This window comes from Schistocerca cancellata, unplaced genomic scaffold (assembly GCF_023864275.1).
Source record: "Schistocerca cancellata isolate TAMUIC-IGC-003103 unplaced genomic scaffold, iqSchCanc2.1 HiC_scaffold_1030, whole genome shotgun sequence".
Taxonomy (NCBI): domain Eukaryota; kingdom Metazoa; phylum Arthropoda; class Insecta; order Orthoptera; family Acrididae; genus Schistocerca; species Schistocerca cancellata.
In genome coordinates, this window is record NW_026047032.1 from 37,501 (window position 1) to 42,500 (window position 5,000).

Sequence of the window (5,000 nt, forward strand, 5' to 3'; positions counted from 1 at the left end):
GCAACACAGCCATCTATGGGAATGTGACCAAACTACATTGCCATCCGGCCCAGAAACGACACCTCCATCTACAGGAATCGAACGAAACTACGCCAACCATACCTCCAAAACACGGCACCGCCATCTATGACAATGTGACGAAACCACATGCAATAGCTCCATCTACGCGAATCGGACGACACTACGTCCACCATGTCGAGCGCACCACCAAAAATACCGCCATCTGCAGGTCTCCCGCAACATGGCCTGCTGCACCGACGATACTGCCATCTATGAGACGACAAGCCGACGACGACATCGCTAGGGCCCACAGTGCCCATTTTCCGACGCCACCCACAAAGCCTGCATCATCTGTCCACCACAGGAGCCCCAACGCCAGTGCCTGCGCCGCACGAAGTCGTCGACCGATCATCGCTCCGCTCCACTCCACTCGCACCCGCACCCGCAAGTGCCCCACCCCAACCGCCCAAATCGCAACTCCAGCGGATGAACGGCGGACTCTTCCCGCACTCGTAACGTGCAATCCACCCCTATATCATGCGTTTCATGAAGAGTTATATCCAATATGCCATATTCCCGCTGTCCCTATACATGCTCTAAGTAGCTCGCTTGCTACAGCAGCAGCAGCACCACGTCCGCGCGCTTCCCTGGGGGCACTGAACCGCAGGACGCGAGACCCCACGCCCAGTGGCAAACAGGACTCCTCTCACAATATAGACGGTCACTACCCCGCACAACGATGACGGTGTGGGGGCCATTTTACGACACCGCTTCCTGCGGTGCCAACGCTGTCGTAGAGTCGATACGCCATCTTTGGTAGAAGGCAACCATTCCGCTGTAAATGAGTACGTCGCTCGTAGTTCAGTCACCTCGCAGCACTGCTCAGTAAACTATGCAGGCCCACATAGATAGATCAAATACGCAAATGCCCCTATACATGCTGAACGTCTGTGCAAACAAAAGGAACCACACGTCACCCACACACTCTATCACACACTACTCTCTGCCTGTAACAGACACAGATGCAATAATTAAGCACCACCATGGACCAACGTCCGGTGCATCCTATCCGCCACAGTACACCAACCAGACTATGATAACCAGGCCACGAGGTCCAATCATAAAACAGAATATCCCACTCGTCCGACAACCACAATTGCTCAGATAAGCCACCAACACCCACACATGTCCCACACAGGGGTGCACCCAACATCACCACACTGCCTCGTCTTACAGAACAAACACACTGGCAGGAATGAAACACACAGGTCTGCCGCAACCTCGGACACGGCGCGCCCCCTCTCACTACCGAAAAGCGCATCCCAACGTGACATACCTCCTTTGACACACTGACGCTGCCTCGGGCATCCACTTCCTACGGTCAATATGAACGAACCTCGCCCCGCCCCCCCCCCCCCCCCACCAACACGCCATCCCATACCACAATGTGTACCGTACCCAAACCTAACGTGTACTGTACTACAACGCAATGTGTACCAAAACACAACCCAGTTTGTACCTTAACCTAACCTATGTCACCTTAACCTAACCTATGTCACCTTAACCTAACCTATGTCACCTTAACCTAACCTATGTCACCTTAACCTAACCTATGTCACCTTAACCTAACCTATGTCACCTTAACCTAACCTATGTCACCTTAACCTAACCCATCTTGCACCTTAACCTAACCTATGTCGCCTTAACCTAACCTCTGTTGCACCTTAACCTAACCTGTGTTGCACCTTAACCTAACCTGTGTTGCACCTTAACCTAACCTGTGTTGCACCTTAACCTAACGCAATTTGCACCGCAATGTAACGCAATTTGCACCGCAATGTAATGCAATTTGTACCGCAATCTACCCCAAGTTGTACCGCAATCTACCCCAAGTTGTACCGCAATCTACCCCAAGTTGTACCGCAATCTACCCCAAGTTGTACCGCAATCTACCCCAAGTTGTACCGCAATCTACCCCAAGTTGTACCGCAATCTACCCCAAGTTGTACCGCAATCTACCCCAAGTTGTACCGCAATCTACCCCAAGTTGTACCGCAATCTACCCCAAGTTGTACCGCAATCTACCCCAAGTTGTACCGCAATCTACCCCAAGTTGTGCCGCAATCTACCCCAAGTTGTGCCGCAATCTACCCCAAGTTGTGCCGCAATCTACCCCAAGTTGTGCCGCAATCTACCCCAAGTTGTGCCGCAATCTACCCCAAGTTGTGCCGCAATCTACCCCACGTTGTGCCTTAACCTAACCCACGTTGTGCCTTAACCTAACCCACGTTGTGCCTTAACATAACCCACGTTGTGCCTTAACATAACCCACGTTGTGCCTTAACCTAACCCACGTTGTGCCTTAACCTGCTCTGTAAATGGCATATGACACGTTACATTAATGTATTGTTGTCCAACCGCAACCCGCTCAGAATGTTGTGTACACAGCTACGTGTCATCTCCCCATAACAGCTGTATTGCAGTGTGGTACGCCATAGAGACGTGTGGGAGTAATGGACGCAGTGGATGGCGATCAGCATGAGCCGTCTGTTCATGTAGTGGCGCGTGTATGCAGACATAGTAGTCTCTTCTCACACAATGTGATAGCACGGTGTCCCGCGTTCCACATCTGCGACATGCTACAGAGGCCGGTTGACAGTTCGTCGCGCAATGGACATCGCATACGTACGGGGGCACCTTCCACGTGCCCTCTAGTCGGGCACATTTTGTTGCGTGGATGTGAGCGGATGTAGTGTGTCTTGACACCTGACAGGCAGGCATGCAATAATAGTTGACTTTGCAAACGGGGATGGACGTGGACGTGTACGTTTACTGGTGACGTTACGCAAATGAACAACTGGTAACCCGTTGTGGTGCGGTTGATCTTGCTGGAGGTACATCTGTGAGGGCAACGATCGGTACAGCTATGACGCGGTTGTGTCAGCGATACCCACCACACCAATGAACGTGAATGTGGATCTGGGTGTGAAGCGATACGCGGCTGTGGGTGGGTGGGACTGTCCCCGGCCGGTGAGGGGGGGGCCGCCCGGCGTGCTGGCCGCGCGGTGCGTGGGCGCACGCGCTACAGCCGGCTGGTGGGGGCGCCCAGTGGCAGGCGCGCCGGCCGACGGACGCGGCAGGCGGCGCAGCTGCGCGCCGGGGCACCCTGCGCGCGGCGCCGTGCAGCCAAAGTGGGTCCTCGCCGGCCCGGTGCGAAGCGCGGTGGACATCTGCAGTGTGCTGGTCCGATTGAGGACTGTGTGCGTTGAGGATGCGCCGCCGCCCGGCACTCGGCGCCGCGACGCCGTCTGCTGCTCGGTCGCCCCAGCGGTTCTCGCTGGTGGTTTGTATCGCAGTTGTGCAGACGTGTTGGCACGTGCGCTGTGCTGGGAGAGTTCGCTTCGGCACCCACGTGGGGCCTTTGCCCTTCTGTGGCGCTGGCGTTGGAGCTGCCGGTCACCGTAGGTGGCGCGTGTTGTCTCCCGCCGGCAATGCCACGACAGCACGCTCCCGGGCCTCTGTCGGCAGCGGCAAGCTCAGTTGGGAGCACGGGTGGTCGCACCTAAAGCGTCTACTCGCCTAACTCCGGGCGATTGCGCCTCTCTCGAACCCGACCAAGTACTTAGGACGGCGCTGCGCGCCGCCGGGACCTGAGAGGGTTTCGAGGTGTATTGTGCAGGGGAGCTCAGCCTCCTCCTGTTTGCAGAATAATTGAGCGGACGCTTGCGTGTTCGCGCGGGGCCCCCGGGACACACTCCCGGGCGGCCGGCTGCTCAGCTCTAGTTGACGCAGCTCCCTGGTTGATCCTGCCAGTAGTCATATGCTTGTCTCAAAGATTAAGCCATGCATGTCTCAGTACAAGCCGCATTAAGGTGAAACCGCGAATGGCTCATTAAATCAGTTATGGTTCCTTAGATCGTACCCACGTTACTTGGATAACTGTGGTAATTCTAGAGCTAATACATGCAAACAGAGTCCCGACCAGAGATGGAAGGGACGCTTTTATTAGATCAAAACCAATCGGTCGGCTCGTCCGGTCCGTTTGCCTTGGTGACTCTGAATAACTTTGGGCTGATCGCACGGTCCTCGTACCGGCGACGCATCTTTCAAATGTCTGCCTTATCAACTGTCGATGGTAGGTTCTGCGCCTACCATGGTTGTAACGGGTAACGGGGAATCAGGGTTCGATTCCGGAGAGGGAGCCTGAGAAACGGCTACCACATCCAAGGAAGGCAGCAGGCGCGCAAATTACCCACTCCCGGCACGGGGAGGTAGTGACGAAAAATAACGATACGGGACTCATCCGAGGCCCCGTAATCGGAATGAGTACACTTTAAATCCTTTAACGAGTATCTATTGGAGGGCAAGTCTGGTGCCAGCAGCCGCGGTAATTCCAGCTCCAATAGCGTATATTAAAGTTGTTGCGGTTAAAAAGCTCGTAGTTGGATTTGTGTCCCACGCTGTTGGTTCACCGCCCGTCGGTGTTTAACTGGCATGTATCGTGGGACGTCCTGCCGGTGGGGCGAGCCGAAGGCGTGCGACCGCCTCGTGCGTGTTCGTGCGTCCCGAGGCGGACCCCGTTGAAATCCTACCAAGGTGCTCTTTATTGAGTGTCTGGGTGGGCCGGCACGTTTACTTTGAACAAATTAGAGTGCTTAAAGCAGGCAAGCCCGCCTGAATACTGTGTGCATGGAATAATGGAATAGGACCTCGGTTCTATTTTGTTGGTTTTCGGAACCCGAGGTAATGATTAATAGGGACAGGCGGGGGCATTCGTATTGCGACGTTAGAGGTGAAATTCTTGGATCGTCGCAAGACGAACAGAAGCGAAAGCATTTGCCAAGTATGTTTTCATTAATCAAGAACGAAAGTTAGAGGTTCGAAGGCGATCAGATACCGCCCTAGTTCTAACCATAAACGATGCCAGCCAGCGATCCGCCGCAGTTCCTCCGATGACTCGGCGGGCAGCCTCCGGGAAACCAAAGCTTTTGGGTTCCGGG

General features: G+C 54.8%; 1 non-coding gene across 1 annotated transcript in view; it reads left to right on the plus strand.

Moving 5' to 3' along the window:
- Nucleotides 1–3,793: 3,793 nt before the first annotated feature.
- LOC126151062 (small subunit ribosomal RNA) overlaps nt 3,794–5,000 on the plus strand; it is a 1,909-nt gene continuing 702 nt past the window's right edge. The window contains exon 1 of the ribosomal RNA XR_007531798.1: nt 3,794–5,000. This exon is cut by the window's right edge and continues 702 nt beyond it. This is a non-coding gene — a ribosomal RNA (small subunit ribosomal RNA).